Here is a 15,720-nt window from a genome sequence, read left to right on the forward strand (position 1 = left end):
AATGAATAACTATGCTTAGGGAGTTCTTTAGCTTTTTGAACACATTTATAAAAACTCCTTGGAAGTATTTGTCTATTAAGTCCAACATCTGGGTCCTTTATCAGCAGTTACTATGCTTGATTTTTTTCTCTAACTGTATATCACACTTTGCATATTCTTTATGTGTCTTATAATTTTTGTAAAATATTTTGGTAACACATTGGATAAACTGGACATTTATCCTTCTTATCAGGGCTCTATATTCTTTTATTTTTGTCAGTTGTGGGGCTTGAACTCTGGGTCTGGGCTCTGTCCCTGAGCTCTTCAGCTCAAGGCTAGCGCTCTACCACTTGAGCCATAGCACCACGTCCAGTTTTCTGGTGGTTAATTGAAGATAAGAGTCTCATGGATTTTCCTGGCTTTGAACCATGATCCTCAGATCTCAGCCTCCTGATTAGTTAGGATAACAGGCATGAGTCACCAGTGCCTGGCCAGGGCTTTATATTCTTGTTATTTGTTTGTCTGTGTGTTCTTTAACTTAATGATATGGGTAGACTAATAAATGTTAAGTTTTTTTCCCAATAGTGTAAACCTCAGGGATTCCTGCTCTGATTGAAACTTGTTTTCTTTATGCCTGCCTTTTTGATCCTTCATGAAATTACTCTGTGGTAATTCATTAGCTACAGATTGAAAAGAATTCATGTTTATACTTAGGTAGAACTTTTGTGCATAGAAGAGATGGAGATGTCATGGGGTGCTTTGCTTGTCATGAAGTAACCTACCAGAAATTCTTTGTGGAGCAGGGCTGGGATGGGGACAGAACCTGAAGCTGTTCTCCCAGAAAGGCATTATGTAGAAGTGAGCAGGTGGAGGAGACATTTGCTGTGGTTTACTCAGTTGTCAAATCCACCTAGAATAGCTTTTCTACAACACAGTGGTGGAAGGAAGATGGGTGAAGACCTATTGCAAATGCCTCAGGGTCCTACTGTCTTTTTCTAAGTTTGTTCTTACCAAAATTGCAAAGATTTTATGGAGAAAAAATGATTCTCAAACTGTTGTAACCCGTTTGGTCAATCTCCAGAATGGTTAGATGGTGTATTCAATGGTTTTGGATCTCTTAATCGATATTCAAGAGAAGATTTTTGCAGAACTCCTCACATTGCCATTCCTTGAATGTGGGGTTTCTGTTTTGTGATTCTGTTAGTGTTCCCTTTGACATAATTAGTTGTTTCCACAAATACATTTTGCTTCCTCTCAGGTGTGAAGCACTGGCTCTAGGATTAAGGATTCAGAGATCATCCATCCTCAGTCTTTCTTGAGGACAGAGTTATCCATTTATTCTCCCTTACATGTCAGTATAAAAGGATAGTAGAAGATACATAATCAGAGGATGCTTAATCATTACTGCAGACATACAGAGTTGGCTGGAGATGGGCTGTGTATGGGGAACAGCATTTGACTTAATATGGAAATACATATAAACTTTTCTTTTTGCCAGAGGAACAAAGAGCATGATAGACAGTTGAAGAGTACTCCATTTTACCTTCTCAGTGTACAAGCCAAGTATGCTTAATAATATGCAGATGATGCAAAATTATATGACATTTCAAGCCAGGTGATGCTCTTGGGCTTTATCCTTGTTTGTATATGGAAATATTTTTGAAGGGGTTTAAACAGACAAAAGAAGTGATGAGAGGCATCCATACAATAAATAATTTTGGCCAGAATAAAACAAGTCAAGATCACTAAATAGAGTGTATTTCAACTTACAAGTTTTCATCCCCTCAAATTATCTCACATCTTTTAATTAAGCTTTTAACATCCCATATCTTTTAATACATTCAAGAGTATATTTTAGCTTAGCCATTTGTTCCAAGAATGTATCATGAACACTGGTATATATATCTAGTCAAAATTTGTAGGTGAAGGAAAAGGGAAGGTGGTCTCTGGTTTCTGTTTTGTGCAACCAAATGGCCAATGGATGGTAAGGACACCTCTCTGAGAAAGCCTCGTTTAAATCAAGGTGTTTGTTATTAGGAATAAGTGCAGTACTTCAAATCATTTAGCATATAGAAATTTCTCTAGGGGCCAAACACCATGATGTTTCTAAAAGCAGAGTCTCGTGGCAGCATCAGAAGGTGATCACATGGTGTGGGAACTGGAAGGAAGAAGAGTAGTGCTTTTTAAAGTATTTAAGGGTTTTTTTGGAGAAAGAAATCTTCATAGGGTTGCCATATATTCCAATTGGCATGCCAGTATGAAGTCATATGTTTTAGATCTCTAAGAAATTCATATTTGTTCAACACATTTATTGCCCATCAACCTTGTGTATAAGTCTCTGCTGTAGGCATCTTTGCAAGAAGAAAAAAAAAGAAGCAAGAACTTTTAAAAAAAGGAAAACAGAAAGCCCCAGTATTCGTTAAGAAAAATAGTTTCTGCAGTAATCTACTTACTACCACAATTCATGACTTCACAGTGTGGGAATTTATTTCTAGTTCATGTAAAATATAACTGCATGTTCCTGATTGGCTAGAGGCTCTCCTCCAAGTCACGATTCAAGGACCTTGCATCATATGGCTGGGCTATTTCCAGGACTTCATCATTCCGTGAGGAGCGTTGTGTAGTGAATAATTTGTAGAGGACTAGACAGCCACTCCTGCTATGAAATAAGTTTATTCTTAAAATGCAGTAAGCTTATTCTTAAAAATAATGTTTAGGAAAATTTTGTGAAGTACATTGTCTGCTTTATGAAGTGGACATTTCTTCCTTGGTTTAAGGTGTTTTTTGGTTGGTTGTTTTAAACTTCTTCTTGTTTTCAATTTCTCATCTCAAAGCAACTCATGGTGGCTAGATAGTACCTTATTCCTAGATATTCTCTTGGTCCTGGGATAGATTAGTATCTTGGTCAAGAAGAGAGACACCTCTGTGTGAGAAAAGATTAAGAGGGGGGGTGAGAGAGAGACTGAGAGAGACACTGAGGAACACTGAAAGAGACACTGGGAGAGATTCTTAAATAGAAGGAGAGAACAGGAATTGGAAGTCAAATTAAGATGGGTTAACTTTCTAGAATCTCAAAATGAAAACAATAGCCAACAGTGCTGGGTGAGATGTGGGCTAAAAAAATAAAAAAAATAGAAGACTGAAACAAATCTGTAGACAGCACCATGTAGGACTGATGATGGGGGTTTAGATGGAATATGGCATACAAGAGATAAAGAACAACAGCTACATTTAGGAATCAGCTAAGACACAGCATTCAGGAAGCCCACCAGCCTACACATTCTTCAGTTTGAACATTGGCAAACATGGCTCCACATTTGTGGCTTTGGGATCTGCTGTGCTTTGTGTCTTTTCTTCAGTGAGTACACAAAACAGATGTTTAATTGAAGAAAATGGCAGCCCAGCTGATTATCTATGACAACAAAGGTGGGTGGGAAAGGGAGAAAAGTAGGACATGCCATAAAAGTGAAGAGAGGGGGTTGTTTCATAGTAAAGAGAAATTGATGGCTTCTGGGTATAAGAGAATGTTCTGCATTTCTAATCTCTAGGAGTATATTCCATCTTTCTAATCTATCTAAGTATATGATGGAGATGAAGATCGAGATTCCCATATAGGATTACCTTCCAGTCCTGTCTGCAGCTTTCCTAGTAAGTAACCACCATCAGCTATTTAACCACCCTCCCCCTCCCCCGCCCCCATGCCTTAAGTCTTTCCTACAGGCATGGATTACTATAGTGCTTGTTTAACTGGGTGACTGTGGCATTTAATTGGTGTCCATATCTGTTTATTTGAATTGCTGCAATCAGACCTAGGGCCTCACACATCTTGTATAGGGCTTTACCACCCAGCTACAATCCCTGCCCTGCAGTGGCATTTAATTAAATTAATTCTGCATGTAGAATCCAAATAGTACCCGAAACATAGTAAATACTTTTAAAGTGTTATTGTTATTTCTATTTCCTTCTGTACCTACCAGTTCTAGTTATGAAAAAATATGGTGGCTCCAAAAAAACAGTATAAACAGCAAACAAATAATCAATAAAAGGAAGAGTTCTTCTCTTAACCTAAGAATTTTTAAATACAAATCAAAGTTAATATTCTTGTTCTTGTTGTTGCATTTGGTGTGGCACTGGGAGTTGAAGCCAGGGTCTTGTGTGTGTCTTCCAAGTGGTCTACCATTTCAGCCAAGTCTCCATCTCTTTCATTATATATTTTATTTTTGAGACAAGAACTCACTAACTTTACTGGTCTCAAACACACTATCATCTACTTCTACTTCTGGAGTACCTAGTTACCAGCTTCTCTGTCTTTGTTTCTGTCTCTCTCTCTCACACACACACACACATACACACTCACCTAGATTTTAAACATTATTAAATGCCTTTAAAATCTATTAGATGATCGTATTCTTACAATTAATAGTTTGTAGTTTGGGGAATAGCTTAAAGTTCACAGATAAATTGACAATACAGAATTCCCCAGCTTATGTTCGTCTTTTAATAGCTCCTTCCCTCAGTGTGATGTATTTGTTACCATTGGAGAATTGATATTGGCAAATGATTACTAACTAAACCAAAATATATAGTCATAGTAGGAGTCTTTCTTTGTTATATATTTCTATGGGTTTTGACAAAAATACAATATGATATTCTTATGGTATCAAATAACAATTTCATCTCCCTAAAAATTCCCTTTCGTTGGGCACCAATGGCTCATGCCTGTAATCCTAGCTATTCAGGAGACTGAGATCTGAGGATCACAATTCAAACCAGCTTGGGCAGAAAAGTCCCCATGAAACTGTTATCTCCAACTAACCACTAACAAACTGGAAGTGGTGCTGTGGCTCAAGTGGTATAGCACTAGCCTTGAGCACAAAGAAGCTCAAGGACAGCGCCCAGGCCCTGAGTTCAAGCCCCACAACCAACAAAAACAAATGCCTTTTTACCCATTCATTTTTCCTTCTGAATTTATGCGTTAAAGATGTTCTCTCATTTTTCTCTCTAGTAATATGTTTACATGGGTTTGCCACTAGTGTAGTCTGGATTCAGATAATGAAAAGGTATTATTTTTTATTATTCCATTATTCAGAAGAGATTATGTATAGTTGATATTTTTTCTTAAATGTTCTTTCCTATTTATTTATTTATTTTTGCTGGTTCTAGGATCTTGAACACAGGGCCTAGGTGCTGTTCCTGAGCTTTTGTGCTCAAGGCTAGTGCTCTACCACATGAGCCACAGCTCCACTTTTGGCTTTTTGTTGTTGTTGTTTATTGAAGATAAGAGTCTCACAGACTCTTGCTTTCTTGCCCAGGCTAGCTTTGCGTGACAGTCCTCAGATCTCAGTCTCCTGAGTAGTTAGGATTATAGGCATGAGCACCCAGTGCATGCTTAAAAGTTTACTTTTTAAGTTCACCAACAAACGGATCTGTGACTGGTGCTTTTTTTTTAAAAGACTGTATCATTGATTAATCTTTGCATGTTTTTCTTTAGTTATTATATATTTATTCAGAGGATAACTTAGACACTGTTGAGGAAGGAAGAGGAAGGTTTAAAATGTTTTATATTATTTATTGTTATTGTAAAGGTGATGGACAGAGGGGTTAGAGACACATACGTCAGGGAACAAGTACATTTCTTTTTGAATAATGTCACTTCTTCCCTTGTTTTCTCCCAGTTTTTCCCTACTGAAACCCCCTTACCACAAGTTGTATAGTTCATTTTCAAAATAATGTCTAGTGACTATTACTGCTGAATTTGTTCACCTTTTTTTTTTTTTTTTTTTGTTGGTCGTGGGGCTTGAACTCTGGGCTTGGGCGCTGTCCTTGTGCTCTTCAGCTCAAGGCAAGTGCTCTACCGCTTGAGCCACAGCACCACTTCCTTTGTTCACCTTTTGTCCCACCATTTCTATGCTCCCTCTATTCTCTCCCCCAAACAGATAAACTTACATACAAGACAAAAGGTACAAAAATCAAAAACAGTGGCAAAGAAGTAAACAAATAAAAGCAAAGCAGAAAGCAAAATAACAAAATAACCCTTTTGTTTCTATTTCTTGTAGTTCATTTCTATGAACATCATTTTATATGATGACATGCACATAGCTATTGAGCCTTTGTGATCCTCTCCTAAGAATATCCTCCTTTGATCTCACTGTGTGAATGTTTAGAGTCCTGTTTAATTTTTCATGTTCAAGTGTAATGTTTTGTCATCCACTGGGTTTACTTGTAGATTTATAAGTACATTCTAATTATTACCAATGAGGGAAGCCATGCAACTTGTGTTACTTCCCTTAATATAATTGTTTCCAAGTCTTTCCATTTCCTTATGAATGGTGTAATGTCATTCTTTCTGATAGAAGCATGGAATTCCATTGTGTATATACACCACATTTTCTTGATCATTCATCCATGGAGGGGCATCTGGGTTGATTCCTTATCATGGCTATGGTAACTAATACTGCAATGGACATGGTTGTCCTGGTAGCTTTAGTGTGGCCTTCTCTGTGGTCTATTAGTTAAATGTCCAGGAGTGGGTTTGCTGGATTATAGGGAAGGTATATGTTTAGTATTTTGAGGAACCTCTATACTGCTTTCCAGAGTGTTGAACAAGTTTACATTCCCACCAACGATGTAGTCCCATTCCCTTTTGGTCACATCCCATCCAGCATCTGTTATTGTTAATTTTCTTGATAATGGCCATTCCAACTGGAGTAAGGTAGAATATCAATGTTGTTTTGATTTTCATTTCTTTTATGACCAGAGATATTGAACTATTGTCTATTGAATAATATTGAACAATATCTTCAATATTGTCTACTGGCCATTCTTATTTCTTCTTTTGAGAAGTCTCTCTTTATGTTTTCAGCCAAGTTGTTAATTGGGTTGTTGTTTCTTTGAGGGTTTTTTTTGGGGGGGGGTCCAGTCATGGGGCCTGAACTTTGGGCCTGGCACTGTCCCTCAGCTCTTTTAGCTCAAGGCTAGCGCTCTACCACTTGAGCCACAGCACCACTTCCAGCTTTTTTCTTTTTGCTTATGTGGTGCTGGGAAATTGAACCCAGGGCCTCATGCATGCAAGGCAAGCACTCTACCACTGAGCCACCTCCCCAGCCCCATTCTTTGAGGGTTTATTTTAGGTTTTTTTAAATTGAAGTCTAAGTATATTTTAGCTATGAGGCCCTTGTCTGATGCATGCCTCGTAAAGATCTCCCAATCTGCGGGCTTTCCATTTATCTTGCTAGCTATACTCTTTGCCATGCAAAAACTCTTCAGTTTGATGTAATCCCATTTATCCAGTTTTTCTTTTATCTGTTGTAGTTCTGGATCTTGACTTAGGAAGTTTCAACCTGTGCCTAGGAGTCTTGGTGTTTTCCCTATCCAGAAAGAGGAAGCTCTGGGTGCTTCTTAAATGTTTATAAATAAATAATTGTTCCTTCAAGAAGTGAAGAAACATACTTCCCCTTCCCTTCAGTGTGCAGTGAACTTCATGAATCGCATTTAATGAAGAGGACAAAGTGGAAGTATTATGGAATAACTTTGGAAATAGGTTATGAGGAACACTGTCACTTCTTGCACTCTCACAGGCTCTGGGTCATTTTTGTTGTAAGGACAATCAGGAATTAGTGAGGAACTAAAGTTTACTAAGAATCAGCAAGAAACTTAAGTATCTGCCAACAAGTGTGTGACTGTGCCCTCTGGGAAGTGGATCTGCACATACCAGCCAGGCTTTGAGATGACTACACTGCAGACCAACACCATGTTTGCAAACTCATAAGATATTCTGACCCAGAACTGGCCAGCTAAGTTGTTCTTGGTTCCTAACTCTCAGATATGTGAGATAACAAATATTTATATATTAGACTGCTACACCATACAGTTGTGTAGATACTTTTATTGTGATTTAAACATATTATGATTTAAGCATATTCCTTGGCAGCCTTACTCTTCTCAATATCACACATGCATACACACAAATGCAGAGGTCTATCCCCCTGTTGACTTTCAAGACATTTATTCAAATCTAATTTCTTGCATGTTAGAACTATTCAAGTAACTTCTAGAGTTATCAGTCTGGATAATTGCTTAGATAATCCATTCCTTATCTGCCTGTGTGTTTTTATTTTAAAGTTTTACAATGTTTTCCTAGTTGCAGGATTAAAAATTTTTATTTAACCAGGTTCGAAGGTGACTGTGAGAAGTGGTAAATCTTAGAGCCAGAAAATGAGACCTCGTGGGTCTTGGAGAGGCCACAATGCTTGCTTTCTTTGTTATTTTCCAGTGGGAAAGTAGAACAAACCTGGTATATTCTGTGGTTAGCAACTATGAAAATGTACAATTCTAGTAACATAGTCATAGTCTTCACCCCTCCCATAAGTAACTAATAGATTTAGCAGGAAGAATATCAGTGAAGACAGTTGAGTGGAAAAGTTATCTAAATAGAAGGGCCACATATGGACAGAGATGAGTGAAGAACACTGTTTTCAGTCTTTGCCTTGATAACCAGATGTGCAGTGCTAGGTAAGGCCTGAGCTCTGAGATGTTAGTAGTTAGTCTGTGAGTAACTCACAGACTTTAACTGAATACCTACTACATTTTGGTAAGTATACATACCCACTCATTTCTAGGCGGCTGTTCTGGTGGTTTTGAGATTCAGGTTAGATCATGGTCCGGCCACAATTGGCTCTAGGCAACACACATTTTTAGAGTCTTTGCTCATCTTTCTTACCCAACAATCTCTATTCATTAAAGGTGACTTTGTGAGAGGAGAAATTCGTAAATCCCAAACAAATTATGTTTTATGGAGAAAGCGCTTCCAAAAATGATTATAAATTCTGGAGGTTGAATATCCTGGGATGTATTCATGAATCAGAGTGTGAGTCCTGAAATAATTTCACCCAATAGAATGGAAAGAAAAAAATAAAAAGAAAACAGGAAACTGAAACCTTAGGATGCACAGGAGTTATCATTTGTTCAGGAAAGAAATAATGTCAGAACTATGAACACTTATACAGATTCAGATCTCTGTGATTAAAACTGTGCCTGGAAAGTAAATATGTGTTCTTTGGTGGAGGATTGGGGCAGCTGAGGAAATTAGTTCTTGTTAGTTTTTTTCTAGACAAGCCTGTGCAGTGGAAGGGGTTTCACAGAGCTGGCTTTCCCCCCACTACCTGTGGGAAAACAGTAGGTTTGTGCAACAGTTAGAGCCCTGAGGCAGGAAGCGTAAACCATGCTTGCTTTTACAGGCAGAAAGACATTTAAAAGATGTAATTGAGAGTTTATAAAACCACTGAGGCCTGGGGGAGCAGGCTCTGGGCTGCATCTTTAAGAACAATGCACAAAAAGTGTTCAACTAACTCACTAATTTCTGTGTCTGTTTATGTCATGAAGGTAAAGGACCTGGGCAACACTGCAGCATTCATAAACACCCTACTCTGATGGCAATGTGGTATTTGGGAAGCCAAAGTCCTCTCAGTAGCAGCATAGCAAGTGGCCAGACTCTGGAGCAGAGTTTGTGTTATTAGCACCAACAGAACATGAAAACCATGAATCTGGTCACTGGAATGTGCTTCCCCGACACTCAACATCGCCACAACTTTGCTAACATGAAGAACCTTCTCCCTAACATGTTTTTCAGGGAGGCATTCATGTGACATATTTCTGGTTGATGGGATATAGCAGATTTCTTCATGCAACAGGGTGGATGGAGGGTTTTCAGGCTTTGCTTTTCTTTAAAAAAAGAAACAAAAGGACAGATATTTCTGGTGCTGCCTTTCTCTTTCTTCTTACCTTGGGCCTGAATATGGGGCTAGAGCTATATGAAATGGTATATGACTTATTTTTTAATTTTAATTAGCATACATTACTAGTACTAGGGTGTTTTATTATGATAATTCCACAAATGTGCACAGCATACTTTGAACAAGTTCATCCCCCCTATTATATTCCCATATTTCCTTCCCTACTCCCCTCCCTTCTCAGAGTTTGATAGGTTTCATTATTCTGTCTTCATATACATACATGTAACACATTTTTTCCTTGTTATCCCAGTCCTGGGCCTTGAACTCAGGGTCTGGGTATTATCTTTGAGCTGTTTTGCTCAAGCCTAATGCTCCAGCACTTGAGCCGTAGCCACACTTGTGGAAGTTCAGGCATAAGTCGCCATCATGAGGCTTCACATGTAATGGATTTTGATCCTCTTCATCCCTCAGTATCTTTTCTTTCCCTCTTCCTCTTCCAGGTAATTCTCTACATTCACGTCCCATTGTTTATGTTACTATTACTACTACTATTATTATTGTTAATATAGTCATAACATATTTATTTTCCCCCTGATATCCAACTGAAATTCCCTATTCTAATAAGACAATGTGATTGCTTCTGACTACTCTTTTTTTTGTTTCTTCTTCTTTTCTTTCCATGACTTTACTAGTTCTTAATTCTACTTCTCAGCCTGCTGGAATGGATTATCCTGAATCAGTAACTGACAGCTATAAATTTTTTCTCCCACTATTTTAATCTTCAGAGCTGGTCAGACACTAATCATCATTTTCTTAAAGTAGTTCTTCATATTGCCAGTCTGCTGAAAGTTTGAATGAGGTTGAGAGTTAGAATTGCACTTAGGATATTTTTTGTACCTTAAATAAAATATAGTCCCACTATCCTGGGATCTAGAGTCAGTCATTGATGATTTTTTTTCAGCTGTCTATTGGTCTGTTGTTACCAGAAATCCCATTCTGCAGTCCAACTCACCCATTAGTGGATCCTCATACATGCTCCTTCAAGACTAACTTTGATCTTTTCTCTTCTTTATAATTGAAGTAGCTTTCAGACATATCTGCATCTTAAAGTCAGTCTTACATCCCAACTGTTTCATGAAGTCTCTCTCCTGGTTTCCTAAGATGGGTTGTTGCTTTCATCATCTCAATGATATTGTGATCAGTGGCGAAGACCTTAGATTTTGACAACTTGGATTCCAAAGCTAGCTCTTTCATTTTCTCCACGTGTCAATTTTTACAAGCATTCAATCCTCCTTTTAAAAAAAGATAAGCATGGGGGGGGGAAGGAGAAGTATTGGGATTGGGGGGAGGGGGGAGGCTGGGAAGGGATGTGAAGGGTAAACAAAGGAGGAGGCTGCAATGCTTGGTAAGAAATGTACGCATTATCCTGCCCACGTAATTGTAACTCCTTGGTACAGTATGTTCACAAATAAAATTAAATTAAATTAAAAAAAAGATAAGCATAAATCAATTATACAATGGGATTTCATTATTTGCATATTAACACAATAAAGTATTCAAACTTTCTGAATATTTGTGCAAAACAGAAGTACAATCACTTGTATTTGTAAGATTTGGGGGGCTAGTAAATGTACTCTGAGTACTTTTAGTCCAGTGCTTTGTGCAGTGTTTCAAATTATAGTTATTATTTGTATATAGACCATTTCATTTATATACTTTATATAGAAGTGTCACTTAAGTACCTTTTGAAATGGAAAAACTCATAAAGTACTTTATCTTTCTCTTCTTTATCCATCCATTGCCTAGCCCTTTGCCTCATAAATAAAAAGTAGGCAAATATTTTGTTGAATTAAATAGGCAGTACGCAAATCTATATGAACTTTTTTAAGTAAAGAGATCATTACAAAGTAAAGAGACAAAGGAAAATATTCACTCAGAGCAAGCAGTTTGCCATGTTCATTCTAATGTATTAAAAAATTATTTTTTTATTGTGCTATGTACATTTAACATGAGATCTACCTGCTTGGCAAATTTTAAGTGCTCAATAAAGTATTGTTTACCATAGGCAGAATGATGTGCAAAAGATGTCTAAAGTATATTCATCTGGATAACTAAACCATTGTACTTGTTGTGAACCATCAACCCCCTTCTTTTTCCATCTCTACCCCCTCGCCATCACCATTTTCTTCTTCCTCTATTTCTGCAAGTTTGACTCTTTTAGATACATCTTATATTTGGAGCCATAACAGACTAATTTCATTTATCCATGTTTCATATATGGGAGAATTTTCTTTTTTAAGGCAGAATATTATCCCATTTATTATCACATTTTCTTTACTCATCCTTTAAGGGACATTCAGATCACTTTTATGTCTTGGATATTATGAATATTGTTACTATGAACACAAGAATATTGCCATCTCTTCAAGATTATGATTTCAAACCTACTCCCAGAAGTGAACTTGTCAGATCATATGCTAATTTTAGCTTTTTAAAAAAGTGATTTTATATATTAGTCAACACTAAACTGGGCCTCTAATTTCTCCATGTCTAAGACAACACTTGTTATAATTTTGTTTTTTTAAAAATGACCATTCTAGCATGGGTGAAGTGATACCCAATTATGGTTTTTATTTGCATTTCTCTTATGATTGGTTATGAAAGACCCTTGTCAAAAGCACAAATCCTTTTTAATGCAGAGCTCAATGGCCAACACAGGAATAATCTAAGTATTAATATAAGTAACATGACTACTTATGATTCACTGCCTAAAAGAGCAAACCATAAATATATAATGATACATGAGAAATTCATAAGAAGTGTGATAAACAAAGAGTTATTCACATGAGTTTAAACTACCTTGTTGCAAAATATTTATTAACATGAACAATGACTGACTTCAAAGGAGAATTTCTTGGTTTATACTATATCTGTAAAGTGAGTAAACAATACTAGAAATAGGTTAATTCAGAGTTATACACCGGTTGATAGCATGCAATAAAAACACACACCACTTTTGTCCTGCCAACAAACGTTAGCATGAAATAAGTCTTGAGAAACAATTTAACTCTCAAGGCACTAACACAGTAACTGTCCTGTAGTGTTTGGAAGTGTCAAGGTAAAGAGAGCAAGGAAACAACTGAGCAAAAATTTCAGATGGATGAGATTAATAAGAAAAAACAATAAATGCAGAGCTGGATTCTCAATTCGATTCCCTTGTTATTATGAATGATATTGACACCCTTCAGAAAAAAAATCAACCAATCTGATGTTTTGATGATAGTAAAGCATTAAAATGTTAATTCTCCAGTTTTGTTAAGTGTTTTGTGGTTGCCAATGAGAAAGTCTTTGTCTGTAGGAGATGCTGAAATATTTGAGAGAGATAAGTTTTTGTGATGGTTCAGGAAAACTCATTACACCTTTAACCTTCCTAAAAGTTTGGGAAAAAGAAAAAAGGAAAAGAAAAGTAGCACAAAATTTTGACCAAGAAGATAGAGAGCCATGGCCACAGGAAGAATAAGAGAAATTGTTTGGGTCATGGAGAAAACTGGAGATGAGCACTTGCAGAGTTTGTAAATGGATATTGGTAATGGCAATTGGTCACTATGAGGAGACTGGCTTCTTTAGAAACTGTATTCTTGATTCGATGGAAGGAAAGGAAGAAATTACAGGTAAGGAAAAGGAAGGTGTGTGTGTGTGTGTGTGTGTGTGTGTGTGTGTGTGTGTGTGTGTGTGTGTGTGTGTGTGTGTGTATGTGTATGTGTGGTGGGGATCAGATCCTTCTCCTTACTCCTTTACTATCTTTAAATAGTCATAACAAAAGGGTTATCATTCAAAAAACCAGTTTAAAGTAAAACACATCTTGATTGATGTTACCCTTTCCTCATTCTCTCCTATTCTTCCTAACTCAACCTTTCCCTTCAATTTTTCCGAGTTTCATAGGCTATGCATTGAAGATTATGACTGTGGTCTCCCCTTTCCTCTTGCATTTTTGCCAGATAGTGTTTGAGGTAAGATGGGAGTTCTTTCCTTAGTATCTATAAAATTTGATTGTATTGTACTTTTCTTTTTCTTAGGAGATATTCATTGATCTATTTAGAAATAAAGGGGCAAAACCATTTCTCCAACTTAGTCTAATATGACTTAGAGATAGTGAGGCAAATGAGGCAAACTGTTCCACGGTAGAACGGAAGAAAAAGTTATACAGGGTCCCTGTGTTAAACTTGGAACAATTCTAGAAGTTTGAAATTTTGTTGAAAGAAAAATGTAAATAAATGTGGAAGTAATAAAAATCTTCATGATTCACATAAATAGCTGCTACACACAGAGAAGATTAACTGAAAGCTTCAAGAATTTTTGGAAAACTCATTTTGTGTGTGTGCATGTGTGTTAGTCCTAGAGCTCAAATTCAGGGCCTGGACATGAACTCTGAGCTTTTTCATTCAAGGCTAGTGTTCAATGATTTGAGCCATAGCTTCACTTTTGGGTATCACACTTTGGATTAATTTGAAAGAAAATTAGCTGAACTGACCTTTCTGACTCTGTTACTCTGTATCTGGCTCTATCTCTCTCTTTGGGTCTCTCCTTATAGCAGTTTTTTTTCTTCTTAGGTTTGCTCCAAATTCTTACTGTCATCTGATTCTCTGGAGAAGAATATAAAGAAGAACTGAGAAAAAAAACCATTGTAATTTACTCAGGTTGCTGCCCAGATGCATTTCGCATTGTTGGGGTCCCAGGTATTTTTATGGATAACCTGCTGTGTTCCCTTGCAAAGTTGGAATTGGAAAGCTGGAATTGGAACTGGTAACTTGCCAATTAGAAAAGAATATTATTTTTATATTAGTATAGTTACATGTTAATGGGAAGATTCTTCATATTCTTCAACCAATTAGTAGACACTGAATGTTTCTTTGAGTACCTTGTGTGAAGGACTGAAAAGATGTAGAAATCTTGGCATATTTCCCCGGAGTTTATAATTGAATTTTGGAAATAAAACTAACAGGAAGGAGATAATGAACAGCAGCACAAAACAGGATGGGTTAACCTGTCAATATGGTGTGGTGTGGGGATACCCACAATGGTGTGCACATAAATGTATAATAACAGCTCTCTGGGGTAAGAGGAGATTATGATTTTTATTGCTTACGAAATTAGTAAGTCTTAGCCAACCAACATGAAAGAAAAGTGATGCATGTGAGCTTCTCTGGTGAGGTGGTGCTCACAAACTCCTGCACACCACTAGGTTTCAGGAAAGGCATTCATGACCATGATAAGCAATGAGCTGTGTCTCTTATAAGATGCAATTACAAACATTAAAAGTAGATATTCTACTCTGGTCAACTTAAAACTCTTCACTGGAGCCAAGGCTGAGACTATGTAGGATTTTATTTGGAAACTAGATGGCAAGACTATATTGGGAGGGGTGAAGGATGGACTTCCAGCTGCAGCACTTCACATCTGGGTGCGCAATGAAAGTGAAGGGCATTCATGGCAAGAAAAATACAGGCCTAGATTTGGCACTGGGTATTAGATATTCCTAGACTCTGGGGAGGGTATTTGCCTACAGGGTAGAACAAGGTGCAGATAGCAGATTGCTTCTGTGAGAGTTGGTCTGACAGCACAGGGCTTTATTCAGTCCAGGAGATTTCCTAGTTTATCAGAGTTTTGGGACATTCTAGTTAAACTCTCATATTGCATTTGAGACCATGGAAACACAAACAAACAGTTGCACCAGCCCTCATGTTTGTCATTGTCAGCCACCAGATCAAATTCCAAATTTCCTAAGTCCTAGCCAATTCCAATGACTCTTACATCATAAAGAAGCCACCCAAAGAGTCAAGTCTAGAACTGACAGTTTTCCAGGGATAAAATCATATACTTCTTATAAATGTATAGACCTATATTATCATCACCATAATTCAAGTACTTCTTATTCCTCTCCAGAAGTTTTCTAGTCATTGTCATTGTCGTCGTCCTGCTCTTGCTCTTGATCCTGCTCCTACTCCTGTTC

At 37.3% G+C, this 15,720-nt stretch overlaps 1 long non-coding RNA gene across 1 annotated transcript; it reads left to right on the forward strand.

The window, feature by feature from the left end:
- Positions 1-3,535: 3,535 nt before the first annotated feature.
- LOC138812127 (uncharacterized) lies at positions 3,536-14,723 on the forward strand. The gene is made up of 3 exons (XR_011367553.1): positions 3,536-3,627; positions 13,653-13,720; positions 14,321-14,723. It is a non-coding gene; the product is annotated as an uncharacterized lncRNA (long non-coding RNA).
- Positions 14,724-15,720: the final 997 nt, after the last annotated feature.

Source organism: Dipodomys merriami, unplaced genomic scaffold, assembly GCF_024711535.1.
Source record: "Dipodomys merriami isolate MVZ:Mamm:240054 unplaced genomic scaffold, mDipMer1.0.p SCAF_56, whole genome shotgun sequence".
In the NCBI taxonomy this organism is placed as follows: domain Eukaryota; kingdom Metazoa; phylum Chordata; class Mammalia; order Rodentia; family Heteromyidae; genus Dipodomys; species Dipodomys merriami.